This window comes from Grus americana, chromosome 19, assembly GCF_028858705.1.
Source record: "Grus americana isolate bGruAme1 chromosome 19, bGruAme1.mat, whole genome shotgun sequence".
Classification (NCBI taxonomy): domain Eukaryota; kingdom Metazoa; phylum Chordata; class Aves; order Gruiformes; family Gruidae; genus Grus; species Grus americana.
In genome coordinates, this window is record NC_072870.1 from 6,524,772 (window position 1) to 6,536,896 (window position 12,125).

The 12,125-nt window shown below is 52.2% G+C and overlaps 1 long non-coding RNA gene across 1 annotated transcript in view; it reads right to left on the reverse strand.

The window, feature by feature from the left end:
- Positions 1–574: 574 nt before the first annotated feature.
- The window catches only part of LOC129215239 (uncharacterized), a 253,283-nt gene continuing 241,732 nt past the window's right edge, over positions 575–12,125 (reverse strand). Inside the window, exon 3 of the long non-coding RNA XR_008579934.1 lies at positions 575–915. This is a non-coding gene — a long non-coding RNA (uncharacterized LOC129215239). The remainder of the gene's footprint in view (positions 916–12,125) is intronic.

The following is a 12,125-nucleotide window of genomic DNA, read 5'->3' on the forward strand; positions in this document are numbered from 1 at the left end:
GAGGGCCCACTCTACCTTGGTGGCTCCGATGACATTTGGGTAGGGTTGTCCCAGCATTGCCAACGAGTGGTATGTCCTGCAAAATGCACACAGATACCAGCGTCAAGTTGGGGTGTTCCTCGAGGTGTGTGTGGGGGAAAGAGCCACGGTTCTTCCCCCAAACTCTCTTCCTGTTTTCCACCTTTTCACTGCAAATAGAACATTTGATGTTTTTCAACCACAGTCCCTTGTCCTCAGCAGACACCCTGCCCCATCCCCAGAGCCACCTGCCCTTCTCTCCCCCTTGCCACCCCGCTTGTTTTCACTATGTCCACTTTAAACACTCAAACCTGCCTCAGCAAACTCCCTTCCACTTCCCCAGGTCACCCAAAGCCTCCTATGGCCTGACCTAAACTGGAAGGAGGAAGATACCCAGAAAACAACGTACTGCTCTCCCAGCAGTCCCCACTGACCATCCACGGACAACTCGTGGGTGTTCCCCAGGGACGCAGATCCGTCCCGCGTGCGTCCCCCCGCACCGCCAGCCCTGCCTCTGCCCACGCTCCCACCTGAGCAGCGAAGATCCCTGACGATCTCGTGCCTTCGCTGTGTCCCAGCCCACGGGACAGCGATGCCGAGCCGTTCGCTGGCCACCTCCCGGCTCTCGCAGTGGCCATGCCAAGGCCGATGTGCGCAGCCTGGGAAATCACGGCTGCAGTATTCCTCCCCATCCCTCTCTCTTTGTTAAATCAGAGGCTGTGGTGGATTTAGTGTTCAGCGTCGGTAGTCCGTACCTCATCGTTCATGCCACATTGATTCTCAATTCCAGCCCTGTAGGTTATTTAATTGGGCAGATATCCCTTCAATTTTCTCCTCCAGCGATATTATTGATGGCTGAAGTCTATCCATTTCTTTGCACGAGGCTTCAAAAGGAGCCTGTTAACAATTATAACAATAGTCAAACACTTTGCTTCCGATTGTACTTCACAGCCCCAAATCTCAAACAATCCATTAAGCCCATCTTGGAGGTATTAATTGTCCCAGGTTCAGTCCAGAGATAGCTCGCACTGCCCTTCGGGCTGAAATCATTACTCTTCCCTCTCTGTTTCCCTCCACCAAGTGCTTTTTGAGTTGTGAGCCAGACCGGAGGACTGTGCCCCCGTGTAAATCTTCCAGCAGGAGTTCACAACACGGTGCCACCAGAGTCAGCCAGTGGTCCCGGTCCCCAGCTCGCCTAAATCACACCCACACCACCATGCCCAAGCAAGGGACCAGCCGTCGGGGCAGGCGCCAGGATGGGTCCGTGGCTAAATCAAACCTTTGCTTTTCCAGCCCCCGCGTGAGCCTGCACCAACCGTGGGAATCGATAGGCCAACCACCCCCAGTAAATCCCCACTGCGGCACTGAGCCATGGCTGGAGGCGAAGAGAAACAGCGATGAATTCCAATTAAGGCACCAGAGATCCAGGACGGTCTGTCTGCCTCCTGCCACCCTTCTGCACCAAGGTCTAGGTGAAGTGTTGCATGGGAATAATTTTTCCTGGGCATCCTGTATCCCCAGGCAACAGCGATTCTCTGAGATGGGAGAGACCTGGGCTCAAATCCCCCCCGACTCTGCTGCGTGGGAGGGAAGACCAAAACCTTGGGTAGAGATGGAGCCAGGCTCCTGGGGAAAAGGGCCACCAGGAAAAACTTCTGCTACTGGAGCAACTCTGCTACCCTCCCCAGTTTTCTCCAGAAGGACCCCAAAACCCAACCAATATTTTTTCTAGCCTGGGGGTATGAAAGTAGGAAATCTCTCCTCTAGGCTGGTTTTCCAGGTGTGTTATTTGAAGCTTGTTTTATTTTGTGCATAGATAAAAGCTAGATTGGTTCCAGCTTCATTTGCACATGAGATGGTCATGCTAAAGAAGAAGGAGCTCTCTTTTCCCAGCGAGTTCCCAGAGCTGCTGAGGTTCTCTCCTGGCACTGGGAGCACCCGGGTGCTTCCCGAGGGATCTCCCTCTCCTGCAATGCTGCACAAGGAGCTCCACAGCTCCACAGCACCGGTCCTTTGCTATCTGGTCGAGGGGCTTAAGCTGCTGGGAGCAAATTGCAGCAAATCACTTCGACTCCCTTGTTTCACCTCTCCAACATCCAGTGTCGTACAGGGGAGGAAGTGTTTTATTTCAAGCTTTATTCTTTTTTCTAAATTTTTGATGGATGTAGTCTCAACCTTTATACTATCTGAAAAATGAATATTTTACTATAGTATAAAAGCTGAAATTACATGAATTAATTATATTTAAATATTATACTGAATATTTGATTTGCAGGGTAGAGTAGCCAGTGTTGGAAGGGAACATTTTGGCCGTGCCCATGCTGGGCAGATCCCAGCAAATATGACCCACGGGTGCAATTCCCCAACAGCCCCCATTTCATTCATGCTTCTCCTCCTTCTTTGTGCATTTTCATGCAGAGGGCTACAGAACAACAGGTCTGCGGCTTCCTGGGGCTCCTGCACCGAGCTTTCACCCCGATAGCTCTCATACAGCCATCTCACAAGCCCCACAGACCTGTTTTCTCAACAACATGATGTCCCCACAGCCGCATCCAGCCTCAGCACCACGACGGGGCTGCTGTCGCGGCACAGAAACGGGCTCCACGGAGAACACTCCTATTGCTGCTGCTAATTACTCTGGGGCTGCTGGCCACGCACCACAGGCCACAGCAGCGATTCTTCCTGTATGAAAAGCTGTACCAGTAATTTCATGTTTCAAATGAACTCTGGGAGCACCCTGTAAGTCATTCTTTGCAGGAGAATAGAGTGTAATATCTATAATTAAAGGCAATAGGGATGGTCTAACAAGAGCGCGCCAAGGAGCTAAGCAGAGATGGCTGCTCCGTTCAGACACCCGAAGGGATTTCCTTCACTGCCGGGGCTGTGGGGAGAAAGCGAGGAGGTTTGCTGGTGCAGCACCAAGACAGGAGCCACCAACCACCGTGGCGGTGAAACAAGGTGATGCTCAGAACGACGCTGGCCTGAGTTGGGTGTCCTGGTGTAAATGCATCCAAACCACACCATGCTGTGAGGTTATTTGGTGCAGGGAGGGGACAGAGAGCTGCAAGAGCAAGGAGACAGTGGTGACCAGGGACCACCGCATCTCTCCTGCACACCAGCCCTGTCCTTTGCTCCTCTGAATGCATCTGACCCACTTGTACAAGGTGCTGGTTCATGTACCATCATCAGCCTCGCACTGCTGCCCAGCCCCTGCTGAGAGCTGCCCCGGGAGCCGAGGATGGGGGCGGAGAGCCAGGGAAGGTCTGGGCTGCGGAGGAGGAGGATGGAAAGCCCAGGACCGCAGTAACCTCGAGGTGACTCGAGATGGAGGTGTTTTTACAAGGAGCACAGCATGAGAAGCTTGTACACCATCTGCTCCCGACTGCCCTGCATCCAGCGAACCAGTGCGCTGCTCTTTCCTACATGCTAAAAATACTCTCTTTAAAAAAAAAGAACAAAAAAGAAAAGAAAGAAGACGGGGAATGAGAGGAGTATAAACAAAGACTCCATGGAGACCAGAGGCTTCAACATGCTCTTCCTGCTGCATCAGGCCCCTTTCCCCTTTTGCTCTGTCTTGCATTTTAAGGCAGAGACATGCTATTACTGGTTTTCTATAGCTCTAGAAGCAGGCACATGCAGGCGCACGCATGCACGCACACCCCAACCCCGTGTACAGGCCATCTGCACTGTTAACGGAGCTGAGAGAATCGAGCCATCCCCCTCGCTCCTCAGTGGCAAAGCAGAGGAGGAGGCGGTGGCAGGTCAGAGGGGAGGGGATGGAGAGTCAGGGGCTGGTTTATAGATGGAGCCCCCCAGGGAGGGACGGGTTCAGCTGCCTCAGGTGGTTGCTCTGCCCCGTGAGCCCTGGCAGAAGACCCAGCTCCACCACTGGAGCTGACCCATGGCCACCTCCATCCCTGCCAGATCCTGACCTTCCCTGGGGTACTCACCAACAAGCCATGGTCTTCCCAGAAGCGGGTCCCCAAAACCAGATGGTTGTGCCTCAAGTGTGACCAACAGCCCCTGCAAACCCTTTTGGGACCACAGTGACGGTCATGGGGTTGAGCACTAGGTTAGGACTTGGGCGCTCAGGTCCTTGCCTGTCTTTTGCCACGAACCCAAGACAACCCAGGACAAGCTGTTTTCTCCCCTCTGAGCCTCTGCTTCCCTCCCCATCCAGTACTGATTTACATCCTGAACTCTCCAAAGCAATTCTGGCTGATGTGCAACACAAAGCCCCAACATATGGGCCCATCGCAGGCCACCACCTCGCTCCTGGCAAGCGAGCGCCTGCGGCCGGTCAGGCTGAGAAAACCCTTTTTGCAGGAGGCACACAACAGCTCTAAGTGATGGAAATCCTCCTTCCTTAGGCAGAGAGAGAGAGAGGAAAGGGAAAGAAAGATGAAAAAAGCTCTTTCTGGGGAAATTAAATTGGACTTCAAATTTACAGGGTCTTCATTTTGTTCTGGTGATAATGAATTAAGCTCTTGCTGGCAGTTATATTGCTGCAGAAATAAGTACCGGTTAAAAGCACTTTTGGAAACTATGACTTTCATTTTAAAGCTGCCACAATTTACATTTAATCCATTCATTAATTCATTTATTTATGCTGCTCAGGTACAAACCTCGCATGTCTCCTTTCCCAGGATTCACTGAAACGTTTTTAACCCAAAACCAGTTTCCATGCAGACCCAGGGGCCAGGGCAGAGCACATTTCCCTGTGTTTCGCTCAGCATCGTGCAGGGCTCTCCAGGAGCTCTGGCTTGGAAGTGCTTGACCAAACCTTCCTCCTTCCTGGGACCGAAGACACATGCAGACATAAAAGACACACGGTGGGCTCAGCAGTGACCACCTCTGACAGCTGTGGGGAAGAAGCTGCATCTGTGGGGGCCTCCTGACAGCACTCCGGACCAGGTGATCTGGAAAACAAGCTTTTGCGTGGCAGCAGAAAAACCCCAGCGACCCCGTATTAATGTTTTGGCTCCCTCTCACTAAGGATCTCCCTGCTGACGTGGAGCAAGCCCATGTGTCCATGGTCACAGCGCACTTTGGGCTGGGGGAACCAGACAGGAGTTTCCAGTAACTATAAAAACAGGCGACCAAAATCCTACCGCCCCTGAGGACATCCTCGCCCCCGCAGCCCCGAGGAGTGCCCACAGGCAGTTCCCTCGCTGTCACCCCAGCAGCAAGGGTTGTTCCACCCCCCCACGACCCTGTTCCCTGATGGCCTTGCAAGGACAAAGTGTTGAACAGGAGCCAAGACCTGGAGGTGAACAGCCCATTACCCTGATTAACGAGAGACACAGAAAACGTTGTGGCTTGCAATAATTTTACCTCTGCCAGGTGCCCCTGGCCCGTTTCCATGTGAATCCAGTCCCCACCTCCCTTCCTATGCAAGCCCCACACTTTCCACAGCCCCTCGCACAGCCGCACCACTGATGTTTCACTTATTCCTGCATCCCAGCTCCTCCAAAAGCGCCTCTCAAAGGTTTCAGCTCCACAGCACGTGTGTGCAGAGGGTTTAGCAGCGTCAAGCTTTCAGAAACCAAACCCAACTCTTCTGTCCACAAAAGATCCCACCACTTTCCCTCGGACAGGCTCAGCAGGGTGACCTGAGCTGCAGCGGCGCATTGCAAGCATTTGCTCACAGCCTGGGAGCGCACGGACAGGCTGCCACGCGTGGCCATCACCCCCGCGTCTCGCTAGACAAATGCGGAGAGCAGCAGCGAGATCACAGCCTGGCAGCGGTGCCCTGCAGAGGGAACGTTGCCTCCCGCCAGCACCGTGTATCTGCTCATCGCCCACGGCATCTCCGGTGCTCTGCAGCACGACCTCGGGCTGGGATTCTGAATGCAGAGCTTCAGGGAGGTTCAAATCCAGCCCATGTGCTGCAAGCCGGGAGCAGGACCTCACATCACACCTGCTGATTCCCACACACGTAAAAGCTCTGTAATTCCTCCTTGGTCCGAGAACATTGCTGCCAGCTCCATCACTGCACACTACGTGCCAGGAGGGACCCGGCCGAGCCTGGGAGCAGTGGGGGCTCTGCCTGCCCACAGCAAAAGATGCAGAAAAGAAGGGGGGGGAAAAAGAGGCTGGCTCAACAAAAAGGCCTGTACAACCCCTCTGTGCAGGGACTGCTGATGCTACAGGGCCAGTAAATCCCCCCCACCCCTTACAGGAGAGGCAAACAGCATTTCTGTAGGAGATGCTTCCACTGTAGTGAGCACGGCTCCATCTCCCAAGGACATGGCTACTGGTTTGCTTTTGGCAGCCCCCATCCCGTTTCCACCCACCTCTGGCATGGCACTGGGAGGTGCCTGCTCCTCGGCGGGTGTCTCGATGCAGTCGCCAGCTCCATTAGAGGCCGCGGAGCTGCCGTGCTCCTGCCAGCAACAGGATCCCAAACACTCCCGTAATTTATATGGCAGTTTTCATTACTTCCCTTCTCCAAAGACTTGTTCAATAAATTACCAGTTTATGAATTCCAAAGTGCTCTGCACAGCCCTGAACAAAAGGGAAGGGAAAAAAAATACAGCCCAAACCAGCTCTAATGGCAAAGCTTTTCATCCTGGAAAGAAAGCCATTACTAAAGTGATATTCCCTCTCCCCCATGCGGATAACACTGCTTTCATGAGCTGGAGGAGAGCAACACCCCCCCGTTACTGTCGTGCCCAGAGGTACCAACTAAGCTCAGGGCATGGGAGCCCCTCGTTATCCAAATCACTTCATGGACGTTGCACAAAGACCTTCCTCAAATCACTGAGCTACTGAAGAGCATGGGAGGTGGAGGGAAGGCCTTAAGAAAGGGTTAAGCAGGGAGAAAAAAGCCCCATATTTCTTAGCACTTTACCCCAGCGTCGAATCCATGGCTTTGCCCACTCCTGTATGCTGAATTTCCTTTAGCAGCATTATTCTTGTCCATGGGACACCTTATCTTTCTCCTAGCACTGCTGGTAACTAAGGGTGGAGGGCATCCCTTGGTCCAACACTGAAGCAGTACAAGGTTTGTGCCTCTCCACATAGCTGTGCCCCCCGAGAGCAGCAGAGACACCGCAGACGGGTTCCTTAAATCACATCTGAGAACTGCAAGTGGTAGAGTGAGAGATGAGAAGAAACAGGGACTGATACATTCATGAGAACACAACAAGTTAGAGATGATCAGCAGGGGAGTGGGAAAACCGCTGGCTGGGTAAGATGGATGGTACCAGGGTGGAGGTGGCTTACTGGAGATGCTGCGGTGGGACTTTGACCAGAGCTGTGGTCCCCCTTTTTCAGCCCTATCCCTACCTCTGACTCCAGCCTTGATTTCCCCTCAGGCTCAAAGGCAGCTCTGGGGATGCCACGCCAGGCTCAGGCACAGCAACACAGACAGATGGGAGGCTCCATGGATGGATGTTATTGATGCTGGCCACTCATGGGCACTGCCCTCTTGCACAGCAGCCAGGAGCAGGGAGGGAAGGTGGGTGAGCTGCTGAGCAGAGAGAAAGCCCCTGCAGTGCTGCCTCCGGAGCCTTTCCACTCTGCTGGGCAGCAAACGGGGGGAACAAAAAAAATAATCAATAACCACCACCCATTGTGTCTCCATCTGCCATTGATTTATGGCCCTGCTGAAAAGCCTTGTTGTCCACAATTATTGGGCAGTCAGCTCCTATTTGCCATGATTTTCTCACCCCTCCTTTCCACCCGCCTCCCCAGCAGACCCCTGGGCTGGGCAGGGTGTCCCGGGCAGATCCCAGGGCACTCGGTGGCTGGGTCCCAGCTGGGTCCAGTCCCATGGTGGGACAGCGATTGCTTGTTAGGCTCAGGTCTGACCCTCCAAGGGCCTGGGATGGCAGCTGGAGCGCAGAAGTGGGAGCAGGGATGCCGGCATCTCAGATGCAGAGCAGCAAGGGGGGGAAAGAGCAGTCAGGTGGACTGCAAGTAAAGCCAACCAGAAAATTACATTTTGCCCTGAGCGGCTGAAAATTCAGCTTTATCTCACAAGAAACCAAAAGCTGAGCACAAGAAGATTTCCTTTCTAGCCTTCTTGACAACCTTCCCAGTTCGATTTTGCTCTTTTAGCCATTTCTATCATATGTCACACTGACCCAGAAGGTCAGATTGATCCAGTCAACCAAGCCTTGCAAGAACCTGCTGGATGAGTTCCGAGATACACATTTCACTATACCAGTGTTTCCTCAGAGGCAAAAAAAAAAAAAAGTTGTGTCAGAAAATAAGGGTCCTAAGTCAGCAGCCTGGTGCCTCCATCTGCAGAGCCCAGCCACCTCTACCACCCCACAGTGAACCGGGGGCACCGCTGTCGGATTAAAGAGCACTGCCTAATTCCAGTCCCCTGCCCGGGCTGTGCCCGCTGGCCTCCTGCCCACCTCCAGCTCCCTCGTGCTGTGTCCGAGATAAACAGCCCTGAATATTGAGGAATTAACATTACCTCCCCAAGGCCAGGCTCAGCTTTGGCAAGGGGACCCTGCACAAGCAGACAGGGCACGGATGGGGAGATGTGGGGTAGCTCAGGGCAAGTCCTGAGGACCGACCCTGTTAGCTGTTGGTTGCTCACATGCAATGACACTGGGTTGCAGTGCAATGCAAGCAGCGATGGTCTTCTCCAAAGATCTGTTGGAGACCAATGCTATGGAGGAGACACATGCAGGGGATAGGTGAATAACTCAAAGGGCTGAGAGGGAGGAAAAAGGGGTTTGAACAACCAGGTTGGGGTAATCCTCCATACAGGAACTGCTTGGAATATGCGGACCAAGTTATGACCTCTTCATACAACAAACCCCCTCTCTGGGAGATGAAGCAGCAATTCTTGCTAGGGCACTTCAATCACTTACCCTGTGGAAACCACTTCAATGGCTCTGGTCTACAGAGGAGTCTGGAAAGCAAACACTGCTTACAGCCACAGAGCAGACAAAGCTGGATGTGAGAACTGGCAAGTTTATGTTCGCCTGAACCCATGAGGCAATGATTATTTAGACTTAGTTTTGGGGAAAAAGGGAGATATTATGGAAGGGCTGATTGCAGAAATGAGTCCTGAATTGAATACTTTGACCTAAATCAACTTGTGATTAAGTGAATTAAATGAAAACAGGACTGCAACCAAGGATCTTGATTTCAAACAGAGTGAACATCAAGAAACAAAACGAACTGGTTAGTGAAGTCAGTTGGGGAGAGGTCATGGACACAAATATACAGGATGCCTGGAATTGCATCAAGTGAAAAGGTGTAAAAGCTGCAAGAAATCCTGAGCACGAGGAAGAGAAACTAAAAATAAAAGCTTGCAAAGAGCTCGCGAGGTAATGGGCTGAGCAGTCATTTGAAGTAAGGTGTGAGGAAGAAGCAGGGACCGTGCACAGATTGGAAGAGAGGAGTCCTGGAACGGAGGTCATGGAGGCCACCAAGTTCTCAACAAAGTAGAAATTGCATCAAGTCAGAGTCAGACCTTGCAAAAAAAGGTATTGAAACAAATAGCTAGTTACAGAGCCTCAGAACCTTTCTAGCTTGAAGGGAGAAAGAACAAGGGTTGTTATGTGAGGAGAATAGGGAAAAGATTAAAGGATAACTCAGGGCACATCCCAGCACTACTTGACCTCAGTTTTCAACCAGGGTGAGGTTGCCCATGGAGGGTAAGAGACATATGAGGAAGTGGAACAGGGAAGGGGGAGACAGGAGCTAACAGTTCCCTGGAGCAGTGAAGAATAGGCACAAGGGAGAGCATTTCTGCTGGCAATTATTTTTATTACATCAAGATAAAGTATTATTGGTTTGGCATACAGCACATGTGGGGGCTGTATTTAAATACGAGACACAAGCCCATTAATCTGATCTCGTAGAGGATGAGGCTTCACAGCAGCTTCAGAGAGCAAGGCTAATTGAAAGTAAGTAAACAACATTACAAGGGCTTAGCAAGGGGAGATCACACCAGACGAAGTGGATTACCACATCCCCTTTGTCTGCAGGATCAACTGTTCTCATCCACCTGGACAGAACTAAAGCACCTGAAGATGAAGACTACAGGAATACACAGAAGAAACACGGCATGGGCTGGGACAGAGGAAAGACAGGGAGGCATTAACAGCGAGGCAGAAAAGATGAGAAACTTCACCAACCTGACATCAGACACCACATCTCAAAGGCGGCTTCAGAACATCCGCAGATGGAAACCACCATATGACTGCAGCAGCACCAGAGGACCACTGCGTCCATGCAGGAATTCTCCTTTTATTTGATCATTAAAATAAAATTCTCTTAATCTGCCTAAGGCATACAGTGAGACCAATCCTGCTTGGCACTTTGAACAGAGCCCTTCCTCCCCAGGGGAGATTCAGATGAGACTGATTGCCAAGTAAGAAGATGGGATATCGTACTGCAAGACTTGAGTACCCTAGAAGTGGAATGAAATTGTGGCATAACAGTGTGAGGTGTAAGGCCAGGTACTTGGATTAAAGTTATTCTTCTCTGCATTTTTACCAGTCCCTCAGGAAGGGGGTCAGGTTGACTGAAGCAGGATTATGAGACAACACTGACACAAGGCTGTGAATGAGACTAACGTAGTCTGGGTACAGAGGGGAGAAGCACATCCCACTTGTAGGGTAAGGAGTAACACTGCTATAGGGAGGAGACAACCCAGGATCTGGCCACCTATGTTCACGAGAGAGGGAGACCATGAGAGGGGAGCTTGTGTTAGCAAAACAAAAGCCAAGACAGAATATCGCTGTCAGCTATAAATACATCAGGGTCTAAATACACAGAAGGGAGAAAAGCTGTTGAAGCCAGAAGACAATGCTGGCACGAGGACAAATGGGCAGAAACTGGCTGTGAGTAACTGTAGAAGGAAATGTCCAATTATTCCCATGATCCAGCTTTGGCATTGCCATCTGGGAGACACTGCCTGAGGAGCCAGCCCATGAAGGGGGCTGGGAGATTGTGTCCATGGCAGCAGAGGACCAAAACAGATGTCCCAGGCTCCAGTCTCATTGCCCAGGAGCTCTTACCTACAGGATGTGCCAGCTTTCTGAGGTTTCTTCTGTAATGTGCCCTGGGTCTCCTCTGGGTGGAGGGGGACCTGTTACCATTGCATACTGGAAGTCTTGTTCCCAGATGTTCAGCATGCAAAATGTAACCAGATCATCTGCTTTCTGGTGAGGTTTTTTGTGCACTTTTGTCCAGGGGATGAAGGGTGAGAAGATGGGACAAGCAGGGGTCAGCAGATGTTGCCAGTGAGATTTCAGCCAACTGGAAGGAGAACAAGTTGGGGGGTGTTTCTCCCCCACGCTGACCCTTCCTAGGACTTTTGTCTAGCAGAGATCAGCACTTGCTGTGCATTCACCAGCCAGAGCAGGAGGATGCTGCATGCCAAGCAGACCAGTAATTATGAATGAGACGCTGACTGACATCAGGAGACAAGGAAGCCTGAGCAGTCTGTGCTCCGCACAGAGCAAAGAGGGCAGCAATCAAACACGGGTCTGCCTTGCAGGCTCACAGAGTCCTTTCCCTGCCTGACTTCTGCTGTCTTAGCCTTCAGTGACTCCCTGCTACACATTCAAAGGCACCCAGTAGTGTTTGGTAAAGCTCTGAGCCTTCAGGCTTGCTTTGAAGCCCCCTTGCACAGGTCTGATGGTCCACCAAGGTCACCTGCTTCTCACTTACCTGTGTGCACCCACCCGCACCTCTGCGCCCTCCCCACGCCCGTGGAAGAGTGAGCTCCTGCACCCTTTGCATCCCCACATCTGCAGGTCCACGTGAAGCTTTTGGGCAGGGGTACAGCTCCATGAGAAGCAGCATCTGCTTGGCTTCTACCCCCCCCATTCTGCGCTCCTGCTCTGTCACCATGGAAACCCAGCGGTGGGAGATGGGTTGCTTGGCAACTCGAACACCCAGCTGGACCATGCTGTTGACCCCAGGTACAGGGACCCTGGAGGGGGATTGGTGCTTGCAGCAATGCTCCCTCTGTGAAGGGGCTGAAGCAAGAAAGGAGATGGTGGGAGAGCCGTCCCAGCCCCCAGGAGGCAATGGAGTAAGTGGCTTCCACTGGTGCTGTGGTGACATCTTTCCAAGGACATCCCATCCACCCAGGAGCAGCACTGATCCCTCCCCAGGCCCGGGAG